The sequence below is a fragment of the Mixophyes fleayi genome, chromosome 1 (genome assembly GCF_038048845.1).
Source record: "Mixophyes fleayi isolate aMixFle1 chromosome 1, aMixFle1.hap1, whole genome shotgun sequence".
Taxonomy (NCBI): domain Eukaryota; kingdom Metazoa; phylum Chordata; class Amphibia; order Anura; family Limnodynastidae; genus Mixophyes; species Mixophyes fleayi.
In genome coordinates this window covers 339,827,287-339,850,721 of record NC_134402.1, presented here as the reverse complement: position 1 = coordinate 339,850,721, position 23,435 = coordinate 339,827,287, and the positions used below count along the sequence as shown (strand labels likewise).

The 23,435-nt window shown below is 39.8% G+C and overlaps 1 long non-coding RNA gene across 1 annotated transcript; it reads right to left on the bottom strand.

Moving 5' to 3' along the window:
* Window positions 1–1,306: 1,306 nt before the first annotated feature.
* Window positions 1,307–21,707, bottom strand: LOC142108726 (uncharacterized). The gene is made up of 3 exons (XR_012680209.1): window positions 21,595–21,707; window positions 2,741–2,870; window positions 1,307–1,637 (listed from the first exon to the last, which is right to left on the bottom strand). It is a non-coding gene; the product is annotated as an uncharacterized LOC142108726 (long non-coding RNA).
* Between the last annotated feature and the right edge of the window lie 1,728 nt (window positions 21,708–23,435).

The window sequence follows — 23,435 nt, the reverse complement described above, 5'->3', positions numbered from 1 at the left end:
TGAGGACAGCAGCAGAAGCTTTGCCAGACAGGCTTCTTATATAGGTAGACCCCTCAATCTCTGTTGCTGCTTGGCCAGATCCTGGAATGTGTGAACCCTAATTGGAAATGTATAATTATTAGTCACATCCTGGAAAGCTGAATAACAAGGGAACGTTCTAGGCCTTCTTCCCCGCAACATTAAATAATAAAAACATTTACTTCATAACATGATCTAATATATTTCACCATCCCCTATAATTCCATCCCCTTAATTCCATCCCCTATAATTCCATCCCCCTAATTCTACAGCCCTCACTATATTCATTATCTGTTATTAAGCACCCCTTTAATTATTTCACTTAATCCCATTATTCATGAGACTCCCCCATCCCTATTCATTCCCCTCACTCCTGTTATTCATCATATCCAAACACCATTCGCCTTCACTATCTTCTTCACCCCACGTTCTCATTTCATACCCAAATCTGTTATTGATTACTCTCCCTGTCTCTCTTCTTCTTCCTTCCACCCCCCCACCATCATTACCCTCTCACCATTTTCCTTCCACTCCACACAATAAGTAAACCCTCAACCTCTTCCTTCCACTCCTCCGTTATCAATAACCCCTTACTGTCTTCCCTTGATTCACCCCCACCATCATTAAAGTTCCACTGTTTTCCTGTCACCAGCTACATCATTAACTCCTTACAATTTTTTCAACCCCCCCCATCACTTACCTTAAATATTCAGTGGGATCCCTTTGTCGCTGCTCTTCCTCTCCCTCCTTGACAGGCTGCAGTGGCCACTGATAGGCTGGGAGCAAAAGACGGCAATGGGCCCACTCCTTGGGTGCAAGGTGGGCCCATGAGTTGAGGGGTTGCTGCAGGGCCCCATTGACTCAAGAGCCCTTGTGCACTGTGAACCATGCACCTATTATAGGTGTGCCAATGGGTAAGTGGCATACCTGGGTAATTCTTTTTAAAGATGGTGACTCCATAGAAAAAATAAAAGAATAAAGATAAATAATTTTATTTAAGGTATACAGTATTTGTTGGGAGTTTCCAACTGTTGAGGTATATATTAATTATATTTTATTGTCCTCCTAATTGCATAGTGACATAGTAAATAATAAAATTTGCCTATACTGATCTTGATGGTTCTTTCTATTTTCACACAGCATCAAGTTGCATCTTTCAGTTCTCCTGAAAGCGGTCATCTTTGGATATGATGAAAAGAAAAGGATATTGCTTTATTTAATGTCACGGCTGTATATGACATGATATGTTAAATATTGTAAATAATGTATAATTTCAACAACGCAAGTGTATATATTTTATTAACTTAAGCAAAATAATTAAAATCTATGTTGGATGCAGAAATAAAAGTGTCAGGTGAACCTCACTTTCTCTGTTGTGAAATCCAACAAACCTCCCATTGTCCATTCTTGTTTAAATGTACATAGTCCGGATATTTATTTTCTTACTGTACATTCTGTTGTTGTTCCTGAGTTCCTGAGAGTTTATTTTTATCCTGAATACAGAACTTTCTCCTTTGTTCAATTTTCCAAGGCCTGTGTATACAGTCTCATGGCAAGAGCTCTTCAAGATCCTCTCTCTCTTGGCACAATGTTGTCAACTCCGTCATTACTTTTATCAGCTGCATATACAAAACATATCCATTCAGTGAGCACTGTCATATATGTATATTTAAATATTACTATTAGACTATTAAGAACTATTAAAGACTATTATATTATTTCCTTGTCAAGCAAAACTATGCAAACACATTGTAGTATTAGCTAATAGTTCCATTTACCTGTATGCATTCAAATATGAGCAAACAAAAACCATGAGATAACCTTTAGGTTGGAAGGCCCAGTATGTGTTTAAACCACTGACTTATTTTTCTAGTTGTCTTTTGTATCCATGTAATGGAATTTTTTTTATTCATTCTTGGTGTACTACATAATAGGGGCTACTAACGACTAAATATATGGGCATGTGATTTTATGCATGTAATTTCTGTATGATGGTTGTCTGGCGCTGATTGGTGTTACAGTATCTGTGGCACATTATTAATAAATTAATATGATGATGGTGATGATGATGTTAATAATAATGTTTTTGAAGGTAAATGGATAAAAAAGTCTGGAGCTTGAATAGGAAAAAGTAAGTTGAGTCCTTTAATCCATAATACACTGCATTTTTTGGACTGTAAGTAAAATATCTCTTTGTCTATGAAGTAGATCTGGTTGTGCCACATATAGATGGTCATAAATAACCAAACAGACTTTGTGAGTAACAGATTGCTAAACTTTTGGTTAAAAAAAGTTAATTAGTACCTGTCCACTCTCCTGGAAGGTACGGTAGACTTGTGAATTCCAGGTAGGTCTAGTAAAGTACACAGGACGAGGGCTCGATGACGTGATTCGCTGTGAATTGCATCATTTTGGCCCTGTCACCTCAGTGAAATGACACAATAGTGTCATTTTGCAATGGGGGGCAGGGCCAAAATGACACAATTCACAGATCCTCACCCCTCTCTGCAACTGCAATTCACCATCACCATCTCACGGAGGGTAAAAGTACAAAGCTGGCAAGTATGAGCTACTTGGCACCAAGTAACCCTTCAGGAGGCACTTTTATAAAGAGGATTCAAATTGTTTTATTACCACTCAGACCAGCAGGATTTATTTTTGTTTTGTTTGAACATATTTTCTGTGAATCAGATCATAGGCAAGGATACCACAAAAAAGGTACCTTCGCTCTCTCTGACTACAGGAGCTAAAGACCATTTTCAGACACAGTGGGGGGCAGATCTAGGGGAACCATTGGACCACGAGGACTGTTCTGACATCTATGAATGGACAGCATGTTGTTCTATCAATGTCTGAATCAAAGAAAAAACTATTACACAGATGTTACTACATCCGCTCCAGGCTCCACACCATATATCCACACTGGTACTACTACTTTCATGCATATGTGGTGGGACTGTCCCAAACTACCCACGATCTGGACTGCTGTCCTTTCCATTGCCTCAACAATTCTGTCCCCATGCCCTCTACTCCCAAACATGCATTCCTGCCCTTACCGATTCCAGACCTCCATTCTAATGCACAAGTTGTTCAGACACATTATCAGTGCGCCATACCATAATCAGCCTCTACTTCGATTCTGAACCTATTCTGTACTTGTAATTGACTGTCCATTGTGTGAGTCTTTTCCTTCACTTCTCTCTTATTACCCCCCCTGTCTCCCCCTACCCCCCACGCCATTCTATACTGCCCCTCACTCTCCCTACCTACAGCCCCCTCCCCCTCGTTGTTTGAAATATTATTGCAGATCATCACTGCAGTTTATATCCAGCACACAGCGATCATCACAATGTAAGGACGACATTGGGAAATGGTCATTGATGACTTCATGTGTCACATTTCGAAATGGTCTATGCCTCATATTTATATATGTATTATTGTTGCTGGATTCCTGTTGCTTTTCTCTGTACATTTGTAAGCGATTTGTAAGTTGTTAATAAAAAGTATGTAAAAAAAAAAAGTGCCCCCAAAACTAAGAAAATAGCTTGGCTCCCTGCTACAAAACGTTGGCTGCAAAGAGTAGGGCAGGCAGTGACTACGTAGATCAATAAGAAGAGAGGTTGCAGCTTCCCATTGGGCTGTGTGATCAAACTCACCATAGGCTACAAGCACAGCACTGGCACAAGGAAAACTGTGGCCCTCGTGCACCCACAGCTCTACTGCTGTAAAATAATAAAACACAGGCAGCGATCTGTTGTACCGTATTGCTGTTGAGTCCCTGTGTAATATCCTGAATGAAATATCTTTGCTGCCGCTGTAGTAATGCTAATCCTTGCAGGACCCACATTTTTTCAGTTTAGTAAATGACAATCGTATTTTTCAGGAATACAGATATGCTTCAACTAAAGTTTTTTGTATGACTTTATCTATTGTTCCTCCAAGGCCACATTATTCACTTAGTGGACCTTAATGCCTCTCCCACTAACCATTTTTCTCTCTGGGATCCTCTTCTGGGTGGTAATTAGTCACTGATTTTTCATAATACCCTGCCCCACATAGCAGCTGATGTTACTCACTTTCTTCTGTAAACTTTTTATTGGAGTAACATGAAGTAAACAGAAATCATAAAGCATAACCCAAAATATAACAATAGATGACAAATCTGGGCAAAGCATGTAACATTAACAAAGAAAATACAATGTCCAAATTGAATAAAGGAGCAATACATCATCATCAGTAACCAAGACATCAATAGATTAAGTTTACAGAGTACAGGCGCAGGCTGGCAGATGTCAGCCCGGGGGGCGCACAGGCGGGCGCGTCACATGACACGGGATGCGGCCGCGTCACACATGCATCACAAAAACCGGCTTCCGGGGGGGCGGCCGGCCGGCCCTAACAGCTGTGATTTTGAGCGGGCCGATGCCCCCCTGCTCCCCGGCTCAGCCCGCCCCTGAGAGGTCATAACAAATAATTAGCCAACATTTTTGAGAATTAATACAATTTCTGAAATGTATTGCAGGTGTGGCCAGATATTGTTGATATCAAAACAGTATAGATGCATTTGCAATGAATTAGAAGCTTGGTTATATAAATAAACATATGTCTAGTAATAGGGGAAACAATCTTAACTTGTCTCCATAGCATCTAGCATCACAAAGATCGATAAAATAGGCAAATGAGAATTTATGTTTCCCAGTGTACTTACCATTTTCACAAGCATCTCTTAGGTTACTGTAATTCACAGCAATGACTAACGAGACAAGCACAGGGTGACACATAGATAGGATTCACATAATTTTTTAATTAAAAACTGTGAATCTCATGAGAGCTGAAGTTTTCAAAAAAATCAGTTTTAGCAACTTACTCCCATTTGTCCTGTTAATGTGGGTTCACCAGAATTGGAAAATTAAGGAAAAATACATATTTTGATTTAATCATTTTGGGTGAAAAAATTAGAACCGCCCTTGCAAACGCAGAAACATAGAACAATCATCAGTCACTACGGAGAGTGATTGGTGTAAGTGCAGGGCCTGATTAAGGGTTCAGGCCACACTAAGTTTATAAGTTTGTAGTGCCCCTTTCAGGGGCGCACGGAGGATTGTCGGGGGGGGGGTTTCTCCCCGCCGACCCAAAAAAAAAAAACAAGAGAGAGAGCTGCTGCGCATGCTCCGTTTCGCCAGCGCTGTCCTATACAGCAGCCGCGGCGCTGTCTAAGAAGCGTCTGCGGCGGTGCTATATACAATACAGCACCGCCGCGGACGCTTCTTTGACAGCGCTGCGGCTGCTGTATAGGACGGTGGCCACTTAGTTAGCGCAGGGGGGGGGATTTCTAGAGACTCAGAAACCCCCCCTGCGTGCGCCACTGCCTTTGTCTTCCACAGCAGGCTAATACATGATAGGTAAAAACGAGCTTGTCCTTAATTTAAAATCTGGCTTCCTTCATCTCCAGCGTTGTTCATGTTCCTGTGTTTCCGAAACTCAGCTCCATTTGGCTTTATAAAAGAGTCAGGGCAATCTTTGACATTTATTTAATTTTAATTAAAATCAGAACTCTGTGGCAGAACGGAGGCATGAACGTGCGAAACTGAGGGACGAAGATGTGAAGGTTATCACATCTGTGTCCACCACCCTCTTTGTCTGTCCTATTTGCTTATTCTCAAGAGCCACCCAAAGGATAACTTGTTGTTTTCAGTTTTTACCAAGAGAATACGTCAAGATTAAAACCTTAGAAGCCTTACAACCTGTCTAACTGGTCCCTATCTGCCTCTTTCCTCATCCTGGTGAGTAGTCTATGTTCTGGTGAATAGCATAAATCAAATGCTTTACTAACTATCCAAAACTGAGTTAATTCTGGTTTCTATAATGCAAAGTAACATTTGATCAGGTTAATAGTGTACATCATGGTACCCATTTTGGTTGCAGTTATAATACAGGACTTATCCTGGTGACAAATGTACAAATTGGACCCTAATCTGGTGGGTAACATATAAAGCAAACCCACAATTTTGACAGGTAGCATAGAAAGCAGAACCCATTCATTCTTATGGCTAGCGTACAAAGCAGAAAACATTCTGGTGCTTAGTAAATAAAGCAGACCTCTGATCTGGTGGCTAATGTAAAACAGACCACCAATCAGGTGACTAGTATAAACAGCAGACTTCCAATCTATTCTCTTCCTACTCAGTGCTCTGATTGGTTAAAAGTATCAAACAAAAGACTTTACAGTGGACTGCACTTGTAGCTATCTGCTAGATGTTAGTGGTCCTGAAGCATTCCATTTAATCAGCTCTTCCCAGAAAGTCTGAAGTTTTCTAGAAAACTTACTAAAAATCTTTACTTGGTGGACCACCGCATTCTATTGAATGTTTACTCTTGAGTATGAACAGTAACTGCTATCCCACCAGTTTAATTGTTATAGTGAAAAAATAAGTAAAAATCACCATTATTTTTATTAACAGTCCTCTATAAATTCTTCAAGTACTGATATTATATTAAATTGTTTTTTTATTATTTTATGTTAATCATTCATTTACCACTTCATAAGGTGCTAGGTGAAGTTTGACTGTGCTCAGACTGACATACTTCTGCTATTTTCTCCAGGGCAACTGCATACAATTGAACAGGTTAGGCAGGTTCAGCTCATAGTGGAGCAAGGGATCAACATCTTTGACAGATATACAAATAAAAAAACATGTTGCTTCCATGGTGACTACCAGCGAAGTTAGGAGCTAGAAATAGCAGTTTTACACCTTGGCAAAACCATGTTTCCCTTCACAGGGGGCAAATGTAAAATGTGCGGCCATATTTAAGGTTGGTTGGGTAGCACTCACACTGTAAAAATAAAGCCCATTATTTGTGTGCTACATGCAAAAGGAGGCAGTATTTTCTCTGCATGCAAAAAAGGCATTTGCACCCCTTACATCACAACATGATTTGTCCATGTGCAAATTTGCACCATTTAACTGCATTTGTTCCTAACCCTAACTATGGATGTATTTTTGTATCTTGACTTTCCAGTCATTAAAATTACCTAAAGATCCTCAAGTGCGCCTAAAGCTAATGCTACGGACACACTGGAGGTTTTTCAGCCAATGATCGGGCCAATCACCCAATTAACAACCGCTCGGCCAAATATGGCGGTAGTGTGTATACTTACACGATAAACAACAGTTGTTCCAAAGTGCCAATTGTATGTTCATTTGATTGGTTGTACTGTTTAATAATCTCGTTCCAATCACCTTAGGGTCATGCAGTGTGTGTGCACTCACGATCACGATCTCCATAGAGGTTACAGAGTCATGATCTTTTTCAGCCGATGCCAGCAATGAACATGTCCCGGTGAAGAAATTTGCAATGACACGTGGATAGCTATAACAAAGTGGTTTTAATAATCAGGGTAAAAAGAATGAGTGAATGAGTGACTATTGTGCTGTCTCTTAGCAACTAGAGGACCATATGAAGAGCACAGATCTGAAGGTAAATCGTGTGTAGTGTATATGCATAAATCGCCTGACTTTCAGGGGTAGGTACAATCAGTGTAGATAACAGATTGGTCGGAGAATTCTCTAGCGTGTACCTAGCCTACCTGGTGATGCTAGATAAAAGGGAAGCATAGGAAAAGTGACTTTGTTGTCCTCTGAACATTTTGAACCAAATAAGCACATATTGTCCATTAAAGTGTATTTATGGTATAAATTATGTCTGATCTGTAAGATTATATTTTTCATTTTGCAGCGAGCTACTCCATATTCTAGTACAAGTCTGTGGGGTATATTTAAGGCAAAAAGCCATATTGCTTTGCCCTATACATCAATGGGGCATATTTTCCATCAGTGATCGCTTCCCCATGTAAAAGCCATTTAACAAGGATTGCGGCTTTACTTGTGCTACCGCAAACCTTCTTCTGTTATTGCCATCACAGAATGAAATAAGAAAATGATATGGAAAAAAAACTTTTTTTTCATCCACAATAGATGCATATTTTTTATTTAACTAAAAATATTTTAAATTTAGGAGAGGTAAGTCAAGAAAAAAATCTTAATACAGACGTACACAAATGCATTTTTGGTGCGCGTGCACATTACAAAAAGGCATATTATATGCAAAAAGGGACTTGCATCCAACTTGAAATGAGCCTCAAGGAGTTAAAGAACAGCCTCAGTCATTCTTGATATGTCCCATGAATGAACCTGCCACCCAACCAAGCCAGTCTCTGCAAATACCTCACCTCCTCCCCACCCCACCTATTCTAGTGTTAATCCCTCTGCCAGTTGCCTAAATCAACAGCCTTAAACTGTTGTAAGACTCTTTAACATCAGTTTATAAAGCTTGGATCTTCCCATGTTTTCGAATATTTACAATTGTGACTAAATTGTAACTGATATGCCTGGGCACTCTTATTAATAAAATAATTTAATGCTTCTAAATGATGTGTAATGTGTAATAAAATATAAATACAGAAATTATACACAGAACAATTAATGTACATTGAGCAGTCAATTTGTTAGATTAATCTACCTAATACTTGTAGCCTAAAAAGTGCATGGACTCAACAAGGTGACGACAGTGCAGGTGAGGGATCCCAGCCCATGTTGAATTTAATGGGCCTGATTCATTAAGGAAAGTGAAGCAAAAAAATGAGTAACTTTCACCTGGGCAAAACCCTGTTACATCAGAGGCAGTTGTAAATTTAAAATCTGGAGATAGATTTATAGTTGGGATACGGCATGTCCTAGATTAACTTTACATTTCAGTGTACAAATAAAGCTATCAAGTATTTGTGCGCTACATGAAAAAATAGCCAGTATTTAACTTATGTGCAAAATAATAAACTAATATGCACTCCTTGCATTGTAACATGGTTTTGTCCAGGAGAAAACTTTCTCAATATTTTGCCTTTCTTTCCTTAATGAATCAGGCCCGATGTGTCCAATAGACAGAGGTGAAGCCATGTTGCCCAGAGCAAGCGTATGCAAAGGCTCCCTCTCCCAAGTAATGAAGTTCACCTAAAGTAGTGTTATCAAGATGGCCAGGCAGCTCAATGAATTTTAACGCTGTTAAAAGTGAGATCCAGTTAAAACATATAGGGAGCCTTGTGGAAATATGTAACATTTTATTATATAACCGCTTTTCATACAAGTACTGCCATAATACTTGTGTAGTTCACATGGGGAAGCGTTCACTGCCGGAGAATCTTACATATGCCAGGATTATCAGCAGGGTTATAGTGTCAAAACTATTAAAATCAGAAGATTTTACTTACTTGCCATCCTTAGATTAATCCACAAGGGTTCTGTATGGCAGGCAGCAGGATACCAATGATTTCAGCAGAAGAGGAAGGTATGAGGTGAGAGGAGAGAGCTGGAAGAAGAATGGAGAGGTAGGAGAAGGTGCAGGGCAAGAGTAAAAGTGGGTTGTGAGGGGCAAAGGGAAAAAATGGGTGGTGGGGGCAAATGATAGAAGAAGATGGGGGGATAGATAAAATGAGGGGGGTGAAGAATGCAGATATCTATACAAACTGAGAACCAGGGTTTGGAGTAGACTTGCCCTGGAGCTGAGCATCAGGTGGAGGAGCAGCAAAGGTCTGTCAGGAGGAGCAGAGGTCAGGGTCTGAGGATTACAAGGCGTGCATAAACCTTAGATTCCATGATCAACACTCCTTCGGGAGAAGCCTGTGGATCTGTCTTCCAGGTGAGCCTACTGTAGTAGAGAGACTGGGATTCAGATCACTACCATACGTCTGGATCATGAAGAACCAGGGGTGGATTAATAGCTTGGCCAGAGATCGTTTTAGTCAAACAGAAGCAATTGACAGCTTGGCCAGAACTATGTCATGTGGAGATAGCAGAAAGACAATTGATTACACAAGATATACATATCATGTTTTCCAGGTAGAGGAGGTACTGGAGGCTGAATGAGTGAATTAGTTCCCCAAGCGAAGAGGTGTACAGAGCCTTGTGGGACCCCAAGAGATAGTAAAAAGGTTGAGAGGAGGAAGTGCTAGAGGTAGAAGCACAAATGGAGCAGTTTCGAAATTTAGGAAGTGAACCAGGAAAGAACTGCGTTATGAAGGCCAATGGGGTGAAGGTTGTGTAGGAGAAGAGGGGGATCAACAGTGTCAAAAGAGGAATATTGGGAGCGGAAACCTGATTACACCAATCGCTTAGTAGAAGGATGCAAAGGGGAGGAGAGGGGAGGAGAGAAATAGGGCGATTGCTGGAGAGAGAGGCTGGTTCGAGAGATGGTTTCTTTAGAATTGGTGACATGAGCACATATTTAAATGAGTATGGAAATGTGCCAGTGGAGAGAAACAGGTTAAGGAGGTGAGCTAGATGTGGGCATACAGTGGGGGAGAGGGCGAGGAGAAGTTGGGAGAGAATAAGGTAGAGGGGGCAGGTTGTAGAGTGAGATTATGAGATGAGTGCAGAGTCTTCAGGGTAAATGTATCAAGCTGAGAGTTTTCTGGTGGGTTTGAAAAGTGGACATGTTGCCTAGAGCAACCAATCAGATTCTAGCTGTCATTTTGTGGAATGTACTAAATAAATGATAGCTAGAATCTGATTGGTTTTTCAAACCCGTTGGAAAACTCTCAGCTTGATACATTTACCCCTTCATCTTCAGTCACGTGAGAGAATGCATTGAGGGTCAATTGAGAGGGGGGGGGGTGTAGGTGAAGGTGGATAGAGTGGGTTGAGTGTGTGGAGTTTGGCATGAAAAAATATCTTTTCTAATGGTGTTAATTTTGTCTTTGCAGTAGGTGACAAAATCATGGGCTATAAGGGATGAAGGGGAGGGGTGCAGTTAGGCATAGATGTGAGTTAAAGGTGGCAAAGAGGCGATATGGGTTAAAGGATTGGGTGAATATTAGCGATTTGATTGTTTGGCAATTGAGAGGACAGTGTTGTAAGATGTGAGGATGGATTTATAGTGGAGTATGTCAGGATACCAGGGGCACTCGGCAGTGCGGGAGCACTTTTGCAGGTAGCCGGTCTGTTTGGTTTGCTATGGTTAGGGCTTGGATTGCCGTGGATGCAGTACCTCCATGCCACCAGAGGTGCTGCTCTTCCACTATGTACATTTTCACTCACTAGTAGAGTTAATCTCTGCTCCTTATTAATGGTACACCTGTGTCTCTTTATTTATGTCTGTTCCTTCCTATGTACCATGCTGGTCATTGTTGTGCTCCTGGTCTCAGGGATTTCTACAAACTACCTGTTCACCTGTGTTCCTGTTATCTTCCTTCGGCATCTCCGTGTAATCCCTGTGCTATATTACACCATATGTTTGTGCCTTACTGCATTTTCTGGAAACATATCTGCAATAAATATTGTGTATTTCACCATATTCCGGGCCCCTTAGCTTTTATTTTCTGCATTGAAATGTGACCATGCTAAATCTTTGTTATCATTATTCTGAGTTAAAACTATACTTGCCAACTCTCCCAAATTGCCCGGGAGACTCTCGAATTCGGGGTACCTCTCCCGGACTCCCGGGAGAGCTGACAATTCTCCCACGTCTGCCCACTTTCTAGTGAAGTGGGCAGATTTGAAGCCTCCATGAAGTGATACTCCAAAAATCGCATCATTTTGGCCCACCCCTCGTGCTAAAATTATGCGTTTGCGTCGTTACGTCGCAGGGGGTGGGGCTAAAATGACATGATTTGCGGAGCCCTGCCCCCTCACACCCACCTCTACACCGAGACTCTCGGAGGACAATCATTAAAGGTTGGCAACTATGGTTAAAACACTTTTGTCTTCAATCCTTATGTTGATCAATGCACTAAGTCATGTAATCTGTGCCTACATTAATGTTAATTGTTTAAGCCATTTTAAATTACCTGAGAGCTAGTTCCTTTTTTTTTCTATTTGTTATCCATTGACATACTGGTTTTTCAGTTGCCTGCCCAATTTATAAACATGCCAAGAGGCTTGTCCCTTTTTACCTGTAGTATTTGACTGTTCATATACTGTGTGTCAGGTTGGGTCTTCCTGAGTCACCCCTGGTAGAACGTGTCAAGGGCTACAAACCCAAATAGAGAATAGGACACTGAGTCTGAGAAGAGGTGAGATGTAGCTTACCTTTAATACCCTACCCCCACTATGCACAAGTAATCAGAAGAAAAGGTCTACATATTTATACATCTTAATTAAGTCGCCTCTAATGCACCTTCTTTAGAAGTAAGCAAACATAATTTTTCTAACCTCTATAACTTGATTCTCCTTATTAATGAGTTTGCTGAACTCTAAATCCTCAAGTTCTACTATGGCTTTCTTATAATGTAGCCTCAAAACTATACCCTGTTCAATATGTGGTCTCCCTAGTAAATCTTACAATAGTAATAATGTTCATCACATGTATTTATCCCACTTCTTTTGTATCCCAAGATTTTATTCACCTATGTGCTGCTATGTGACTTTCTGTCAGCTAGCATTCCTAACTCTTTTCTTAGCTCAGTTTTCCCCATTTGTATTCCACTTAATGTGTAAGTAACATAGTTATGTGGCATAAATGTAGTAACCTTGTCCTCTGACAGTTGTTCCCATTAACTTACTGTCCTTCTCTACCACTTACCGTAAGGTAATTGATCTAATCTTGTCTTCTTGCATTGCAACCCGGATTTATAGCACTGGACATTGATAGCGCTTCTTTAACCAGGGATAGTCAGGGTTCCGTTATGCTGGAGGACCCCCACATAGAGAACCCAATGTGTAGAGTGTGGCGAGGCTCATTCATTTCATCAAAATAATATATGAAAGTTCAAGCTGGGCAAGCTCTGAACATCAAGTCTCCCTTTGTAGACACCTGACTTCAGCAATCTCTGGTTTGAGAAAAAGGGAGTACCAGTGGAGGAACCTCTACTATTCTATTTGAGGATATTATCTGAAAGGACTTTTTCAAAACTGGAAATTGCCCACAGCAAATACTGATGAAATATAGATGATGCTTAAACAAATAACCTGCATAGGATGTCATTTACTAAGCATACTTGACGTACAAATCACATTGGTGTTGCATCCATACTCTTAAATAGTTATACTCTCAGGAGACACCTTCACAAACTAGGTGTGCAGATAGGTATAAAAACATTTAAGCCTGCATCCCAGCATAAAGGGCACCTCATTTCATGCAGGTCCTACACTGACCTATATGCTTTAAACACCATTAAAATTCAGTTAAAATCAGATGCACTCACCTCCCAGGTATAGGGGTTTACATCTAGCAAGGGCTAGATGAGCCTTAAATAGGCTTGATGGACAGCTGGCAAGACAATATAAGGCAATATTTGAGACAAAACCAGAAGAAAAATAAGCCTGTGCTCTATATATCTCATATTATATATGGTGCCATCTGCATGGCAGTATGCACACGCTCTGTATATCCCATATTATATTTGGTACCAGCTGCACGGCAATATAAATGCCCATTTATGTATACAAAACAAAAAGACAGTTGTCAGCACTTATCCTTAACACTGGATTTGTATCTAGCAAAATTAAAACATGAGGATTTTGATCAAAACTTTTAAGCCTGCATCCCAGCATTAAGGGCATCTCCTTATATGCACGCAGCGTGTACCATATATAATGTGGGATATACTGAGCGCAGGCTTATATTTTCTCTGGTTTTGTCTCTGTCATAGCAGCTGTCCATTAAGCCTATTTAAGGCACATTTGGGTATGGCTCACAAGCCAGCCCTTGCTAGATGTAAGCCCCTATACCTGGGAGGTGAGTGCATCTGATTTTATCTGCATTTTAATGGTGTTTAAAGCATATATGTCTGTCTGTGTAGGATCTGCATATAATGAGGTTCCCTTGATGCTGTGATGCAGGCTTAAATGTTTTGATCAAAATATAAACTAACACCTCATGTTTTCTAGGTACTCTATACTTAGGAATGTCCTCACTTTGCCTATTTCCCCCCATCATCTGATACAATCTTCTGCTCTTCCACAAACACCATTGTCTCGCTCAGTAAATGTACATTAGCCCAAACCAGTTGCATGGCACTACTAGAGACCAACAACCTTCCTGTGCTTCATCAGTTGCCTCTACAGTGGATGACAGTGTTAGTTTTACAGTGGTATCTTGACATACACACCACCTGTATTTACTGTTTTTTCTAGAGAACAAAGCAAAATATTCCTGCATATCTCTACCAATTACCCTTTGGTGCTTTGTGACCTCTCACTGATTTAAAATATTTTTCTGAGATGCTGGAAAATCTTTCATAGTCAGGAATTGATTAATTTGCACAATGTTCATATAATTTATTAAAACATTTAGCTCAAATTATGACACAGATCTGACTATCCTATAATTTCACATACTTTTCCAACAAGGACAGTAAACACATGATAAAAGGTCAGTTTGTATAAATTATTGAATCAGGTTTTTATCTATTACTAGAATTTTAGTTAAGGTCAGATAATACTTTAGACCAAATTAATACAGGTAATAAACAGTCAATGAATGTTGTAACGACAATGTGCAAAACAATATAGTAACCTTATGCTTCCTCTCTGTTACTGTGCATAATAAAGTCATACTCAACAAATCCACTAGATGGCATAATACCTCTGATTTACAGAAGTTACTCCTGGGGGTAAATATATCAAACTGCAATGTTTTTTTGTTTTCTTTCCAGTGACTTCAAATCAAATTGACATTCCAAAATCAAACTTTCAGGGATGTGTGTGGCATGTTACAAGGACCAAATAATATTATGAAAAAAATAGTGGGACAAAGTTCAATAAGGATTACATGTAAGGGGATTTTTTTAAATTGTATTACATTGTAGTGGCATACTATTCCCTTAGTAGTATTTTTTATTCAGTTGGGCTATTATTTCTTATTTTTTTATGCCCCTCTAAACAAGGAATCATGAGTACCCTCATAATTAAAACTTGTACTGTGCCTTCTGTTCTATTCCATACTTGCCAACCTTTGAATAGTGAATTCCTGAAGACCCCAGGCAGGGGAGCGTGGTTGGAGGGTGGGAAGGTGTGGGGCACGGTCAATTGTGTCATTTGGCCCCACCCAACGTCAGTTTGTCACAGGGAGCTGTGCCAAAATGACGCAATTCCCTACGAATTGCATAATTTTGGTGTGTAAATTGCAATATGCAGGATACTTGTTTGCTCTCCCGGGAGACCTACCCAGATTTTGGGAGTCTCTCGGACATTTTGGGAGAGTTGGCAAGTATGTTCTATTTTTAGAATGGCCAAAAGTAGGGACGGTGACTTATATACTGTAAGGAACAAACACAGACAAATAGCCCCAGCACACTGCTATAGCCAGCAACAGATCTGCTATTTCTACTGTAGATAAAAATGCAAAAGTCTTAGTTGCACACATTTGCAAATGTATGTTGAAGCCACCCACCACTCCACGGTGATTTTGCTAATAGGGTGGATCTACTCTAAACAATGAGAGTCCCATATATTTGGGCCATACATATGTGTTTTTAAATTAAGAGCTAACTTACCAAAGAGGTACCCCAGAAGCTTCCAAATAGCAATCCAATGTCAGCACTCCCCCTCAGCTACTGACATCAACATGCCTCTCAGACAAATAAAGAAAATGGAAGTTGCTCAAATCAATTTATAGGCTATATCAGGTGCATGATTTGAGCAACTTCCATTTTCTTTATTTTCTTGACTTATATACTGTGTTGATTTTGGTTACATCACCTAACTGGCAAATTTACTACCAATTTTCATTTTCGTACATTGGCAGCTTCAAAGCCGCCCAAGAAAAACCCTGAAAAAGACAAATTGCAGCTTGATACATTTTGCCCTGCTGCTGTTTTCCAATCCAACAATAAAGATATGTGGTAATCCAGTTGTTTAGACAAATTACCTAACGGCTGAATCTGTAGCTTATTTGCCTACACACCTTATAAAGCAAACTGAACAGTTGATGGTTTGGGCAGAATGTCAGGGGCCCCATGATACTGTCGCCAATGACCACAAGCAGACTAATGCAGATTTTCTGATCGAATCAGACTGCATTTTAATTATTTAGGAAACTAACAAACATTTGTTTGCACAGATCTTTCTGGCAGTTATCATGAGGTGACAGAGGTTATAGAGCTGGTGGGGACACATATTTCTAAACTATGAGGGTCTCTGGCATGGCCTCCCCAGTTCTAATAGTTATGTAAGGGGATAGTATTAGTTCAAAAAATTGTTTTTGAGTGGAATTAACTTTTCAAATACATTGATTTTCTTCTATGGTCTGTCACAATTTCAACCAAGTGTTTAGCTTCCTTTCACCTCGAAGATACTTGTCTGCTCCCATATTTATTGATAACTTACCTGCCCAAACACAAGACCCACCACAATGCTTATTATGTTATCGCCATATTTGTATGCCAATAACAAAAGAAAGAGAATGAAAAACATTTTTATTCTGTCAATAAAGCACTTTTTTTGCATGGGCAATATCTTTTAAAAAAAATACATAGTTTTAGCTATTATACAATTTATTTTTACAATTGTGTTTTACAATTTATTTTTACAATTGTGTTTTCTGTTCCACTACATATACGAGAAGCACACTGAAAGATGTACATAGAAAACACATAACGTTTACCTTGTCCCTAGTCAATTCTCTTGTAATGCCCATCTTTTCCAGCATTGTGGGGATCCATACATTTACCAGCGTGTGGGGCAGGTTCCGTTGCTCTTCCAATACAAAGGGAGCTCTTTATCCATTTACTGCAGGATATGTATGTGTGACTGTTCAGTTTATCCTGATTTTACACAGGGGTGCACGGAGGATTGTCGGGGGGGGGGGGGTGGTCTCTCCCCGCCGACCCCCAACCCGAGAGAGAGCTGCTGCTGCTCCGTTTCGCCAGTGCTGTCCTATACAGCAGCCGCGGCGCTGTCTAAGAAGCGTCTGCGGCGGTGCTATATACAATACAGCACCACCGCGGACGCTCAATTTGACACCGCTGCGGCTGCTGTATAGGACAGTGGCCACTTAGTTAGCGCAGGGGGGGTTTCTAGAGACTCAGAAACTCCCCCTGCGTGCGCCACTGTTACACATGGGGCTATATTTACTAAGCTGCGGGTTTGAAAAAGTGGGGATGTTGCCTATAGCAACCAATCAGATTCTAGCTGTCATTTTGTAGAAAGCACGAAATAAATGAAAGCTAGAATCTGATTGGTTGCTATAGGCAACTTCCCCACTTTTTCAAACCCGCAGCTTAGTAAATCTATCCCATGGTCTCATGTCTTTTCCACCTGCACCATGTTTTTCTCCCCACTGCTTCCTCTTCTCATCTCCACACCCCGTCTGCCATTTTGGGGACGATTCTGAGTTGGACGCATATGAGTTTATAAAAATTGTTTATATCAAATACGTGTAAAATAACATATTTACGCCCATATGTCATCATCTGTAGCATAAGTGCCAGGTTTAGGTCAGGCTTGCACCAGATACACCTATAAGCTCAAGCAGAGATTTTTAACATTTGTTTGGATAAGGAAAAATGCAATCACTATTATGTTTAATTCAAATAAAAAAACTGTGTAATACATTTGGTATAATCTTCTTTCTTGTGTATGAATGAAAGTAGAAAAAATGAATTATAAAATATAACCACAATCGTATAATATAGACAAGAAACCACTATCAATGTTAGAGCCAATCAGAAGCCGATAACTAGTGCTGGTTCACAATCAGTGTGCATTTGTACCAACCCTCACGCACTGGCAAGTGATAAGGCCATTGACAGGCATCTGTGCATATATATCCCCTTACTGTACTCATTCTAATTTTACCTGCCCCTTCTCTCATCTGTTCCCCATCTCCAAACGTAAAGATGCACAAGTACCAAATCTGCATACGGACATAGGCCCAACTCAGCATGAGCTCCTACGTTTCTACATGTTTTCATTTGCATGCTGCCCCCTGTGACAGAAACTTCCCGTGGAGCAGAAGAGCAAAAGCCCTTATTATTTTTCTTATAACTTGATTGCTGCCAGATGCCGTTTGCATGTTTACTGTGAGGAAGGAGACAAAAAAAATCCCAAAAAACAGACAGACTATGCATGTAATGAAATTCAACATGCATAGGGATCATTTATAATGCATGGTCCAATTGTCCATTTGGCTGTTTAATATCCTTGCATGTATCTGTTATATGATCCACCACAAACATAGTGGAACTCACACAAGTGCTAAATACACTGATCAGAATGAGCCCTTAGGGAGTGCTGGTTACAACATAGTCCTACTGTTATTTATTTCAGGGGTAAATGTATCAAGCTAAGAGTTTTCCGGCGGATTTGAAAAGTGGAGATGTTGCCTATAGCAACCAATCAGATTCTAGCTATAATTTTGTAGAATGTACTAAATAAATGATAGCTAGAATCTGATTGGTTTTTTAAACCCGCCGGAAAACTCTCAGCTTGATACATTTACCCGCTGGGGGTAAATGTATCAAAGTGCGATTTTGCAAATCCAGTGATTTTTTCGGGAGAGTTGAAACTCGCAGATGTATGAAGCTCAGATTTCATGCAAAATCGCCAGAGTTCTGCTTCTGTCAAAATCGCTATTTGCAAAATCGCCAGAGATCAAACTCCTGACTGTTTGCCACTCCAGCTATACAGCTCTCAAATGCATGAAACTGCGAGTTAGCAAACTCAGGAGAGTTTGCTTCAAAAAAATCCAGATACAACACAGGGAAAAATTTGGCGTGGGGTCCCCCCGATTTTCACTTTACCAGCACTAGACAAACCAGCCATGGTTGGCAGCACTATAGCAGTGGGACACGCAGCAGGGGTGTCCCTGCCATAATAACTAACCAACCCTAGACTGTTCAGCCTTGGGCTGGATAACCTAGGGAGTGGGGTCCGCCGAAAAAAATGAGCAGGCCCCCCCCCACCTAGAAAGAACCAGCCCAGTGCTGATAGCACTAGGGCTCTTCCTACTACCCCTGGGCTGTGGGTAGTAGGGTAATAACGGCGAAAGTGAGTAAAAATAATAAACTGACGCCATTTTGTTTTGTGGAACTACAAAGTGCCAGCCAGCCAGGTTGCCCAAAACAGTGTGGGCATGCTGCTGCTTGTATAACTACAAGCACCAGCATACCTACGGCAGTTAGGGCATGTTGGCACTTGGAGAACCACAAGTACCAACATGCCCTGACATCCCTGGCTTGCTGGGACTTGTAGTTCCACACACAGAAAATGTTAAATAAACCACAACACTAATAACACCCAAAATACTCACCGATGAAGTCTTCATTGTAGTCCAAAAGGTCCCAGATTAATTATACCTTCCAATTGTCCTGCTTGCCCCAGTCCCAGATTAATTATATCTTCCAAAAGTTTATGCTTGTCCAATCTCTTCTGCACTTCGCCCAGGAGGGGCCCCTTGTTGCTCGAAGTCTTCTTTGCTTCGGCCAGGAGGGCCCCATATTTGTAATTCCCACGACTCTTTAATCTTGCTTGAAGAAAAATAAAAAAATCAGGAGCCGACGATAACACCTCCTACCTAGTAAGAGATCCAGTACGCAATGAACTTACGTTCATTTCACAAGCTCTATATACTGTATTATGTTATTTTCCCACGCTAGTGGGGAAATCACCTAATACTGTAAATAGAGCTTACGCAAGTAGCGTAGCTCATTGCGCATGCGCTACGCTACTTGCATAAGCTCTATTTACAGTATTAGGTGATTTCCCCACTAGCGTGGGAAACTCACATAATACAGTATATAGAGCTTGCGCAATGAACATTGCGTACCGGACCTCCTACTAAGTAGGAGGTGTTATCGTCGGCTCCTGATTTTTTTATTTTCATTATAAACTGTTATTCTTGCTATTTGGAGGCATTCTTTTACTGTATCACATCAGAGAACTTCATGGCATATCTGCTTTTCCCATTTATTTTCAAATTTCAATAACCTAATCTAACAGCCACTGTTATGACAACAGACTCACCAGAGGCTGTGTGAGAGGGACAGGGTGGACACATGTTGGGGGGCCTGTAATGTTGGGAGGTTAATGATAGTGGACGGCAGCTATTACTGTAGCTGTAATCTTTTGTGGCCCAGAAGAATTCAAACATGCTGTCAACATTCAATCACACTGCTCCCAAATGCCTGACGTACCTTCCATCCACGTTGACATGGTGCTGGTCATGAGATATGCATGCCATGCAGATGCCAGTGTGCCATGCAGCATTATCCTATCTCAAGTCAGAACTGCATCACCCGTTTCACTGATATATAGATCTGATATTTAATATAGTTCCTAGAATTTTTTTTGACAACAGTAAAAGTTACAGTACCATATACAGTCTACAGCTGATCTTCTGGCATTATCTAAGAATATCCAGTTGAAAGCTTACCACCCACCTGTTAGAAACCACCACAGTATAATGATTGTAGTAGTGTACTATAAAAGTTATCTCTCTGCTTGCAGTAACTTTAAAGTGACTGTGAGGGAAAATACCAAGGGGTGCACATTTAATTTACAATCAGAGTCTGGTTGACAGAGCCAAGGAATCTTTGATATTGCTCATTATAACTCTGATCCAATACTGTATGCATATCCTAGAGTCATAGAGTACATACTATTGAACCTTCACTTGAAGTTTTGAAAGTAAATAAACTCATCTCTCAAAAAGAGGTGGGCCCAGGATTAAAATTTGTCAGGGGTCCATAATTCTTAGGGCGGTCCTGAATGTGGGTGGGAGAGGGTTTTTTAAAACAAAACCACCTAGTCTATCTAAAAATTATTAAACTTGACAAATTATATTTCATATTGCCACCAGTAAGATTTTGTTCCAAATCTGACACTCTGAAGTTTTCAACTAGTACCTGACTTATCGAAAAACATAATATCAACCTAGTTTAACGAAAGTTATTGTAACCCAACAATCATCTGCTTTAAATGTAAAATTATAACAACCAAGCCTAACTGACATGTGAATTCTTTAAGTACACAAAGACTGAACAATATTAAAAGGAGTTTAATATGCCAAAGAAAGTCACAATGTATATTGTATTAAAAAGGACAACAAAATAACATGCAGAAATACAATTGCAAACACTTTTATTACAGTAAATAGTAGTAAGATGAAAACCAAAAGCTCATATATTTTCATGGGATCTGCACTGCGCAAGCCTGGAAAATAGCAGATTGATCCCCCCAGGAACTGACAATTTTTACTAAAAACAGATTACCTTTTAAACATTCTCTGTTGCCCACCAGCCCCCGCTTTACAGTGAAGTCAATAAAATAAGATCTGTATGTAGTATAATTGTTTTTTTATGGCCCTTGCCACAAACATTTCTATTCAGGCATCTTTTAGATATTGTTTCCCTGGAACATCACAGAAATATAATAATACATACAATAAACAGAGGAGGACCCCCCCCACCCCAGATATATATGAGACATTATTATGAAACAGAAATTCCTTAGGAAGATTGGATATATCTCTATGTTCCATATCCAACAGATAGTTATAATTGACACTTTTGACATAGCCTGTTGAACTGATAACAGATATGTACAACGGTCCCCTAAAATCTGAATTGTGTAAATGTTAACCTACCAGAAATATTATAAGGCACTGGGACGGCCACATGGTTCTCTGTAAGCACAGCATCTGAAGGTGCCATCTGGCCTGCTGATCCTGTAGCTGGGTCACAGGCCTCTCTGAAATATAAACAGCCCAGTCATGTGACAGGACACTAGACACTAGGCAGATTGCTAAGTTGCTAGAGGAGACTTCAGCATAGTGAACCCACTTAAATAATAGTCTTTTTTTTCTCAATTGTGTTCTTAATGGAAAACTCCCAGGAAAGTAACATGCCTGGGGATTAATATTATAATTTAGTTATACAGGACCATCATATGTCACAGAGCTAAAAAAAACAAATAACTTTTTAATGTAGTTCCACCATCACTTAAGTTATTATATAGCTTTGTGACCACAGCAAATTTGACAGTTTTGCTGTATTTGGTAAATATTTTTTAGCTGCTTTTTTACCATCGTAAATTTACCATTGTTTTAGCATTGTTATTTTTTTTTTTATTTCAACAAATTTAACAGGAAAAAGAGGCAAAATGTGAAAAAATTAAGCATTCTATAATTCTTTCTACATTAATTTTTTAAGTGCAAACCTTGAACTTTGCCCCAAAAATAAATCATCCAGTATGGTATACCAATTATGAGTACATTATTTAATTTATGATGGTAGTTAGAGAGCCTAGAATAAAATAAAAAACACAGTAAAAATAAGATTATCAGTGGTCACTCCCCCATTCTAACCACACAGAGTTAATGCTCTTTGTTTTTATCTATCTCTCTATATATATATCTGTTTATTATTTATGTGATTTTTTCCTGATGATGCAGGGCAGGTAACATGTAATATGGATAATTACAAATAGTTGTATATTTAAAATAAATAGGATAAACAAAAATGTAAAAAAAAAAAGAAAGAAAAACAAACAACAAAAAGCCTCAACAAAATGGGATAAAAGAAAGGAAAATAGAATGAAAAAAAGAAACAGGAAAAGAAGATGAGTAAAAGGATCAGGGCTACAGGAAACATCCCCATCCCTAGTACCAGACTTCCAAAACACTTGCATAACAGGTACGTCAGACCATGGAGACCGTTATCAAATGTGGAAGTGAAATGAATCCAGGGATGCCAAGTTCAAAGAAAATTAGTCAAATGAGCTCCTTGTCCGTTCTCCAAGATCCCATTAGAACAATCTAGTCTGCTGCAATTCCACAGTAGTGTTGAGAAGGCCATCACAAGGATCATGTGGGAGTTAAATATGAAGGATGGAATCCTAGTATAAAATGAGATCTGAAAATCTCTTAGGTTTGGGACAAGTCTTCCAAGTGTGGAATAGTATGCCCTCACATCCACAGCCCTGAAACACAGACCACTGTATTCAGGAAGCTACTTAGCATATCAACAGCACTTTAAAATGAAGTTTATAAAATGGATATATTAATTGAACTTTTACTTGTTGTCTACCAGATATTAACCTACACATCAGATTTCTAATCAAATCCTAGAATTGTCACCCAAATTAGTTGGCATTTATGTCTGGATGCTAAATGTTTCATCTTATAAACCATTCATAATAATAAGCCCTTTCAAAAGGTTGTTTTTGAAAGCAGTCATAGCGAGTACTTGTGGGCGGTGGTAATGATATTACCGGTGCGGATAACACCGACACCGACTTGAGAGACAAAATATGCCCAAATGTGACTTCACCGGCATTAAAAAATCCATACTTACCTCTTTAATGACAAGAGCACTATCCGACTGTGTTCTGCAACATCCTGATCAGGAGTAATAACGGCACTGCCATTTTACGTCATTGAAAATGGTGACCGTGTAATTGCCACTTTTAAAGTGTCAATGCCGGCTG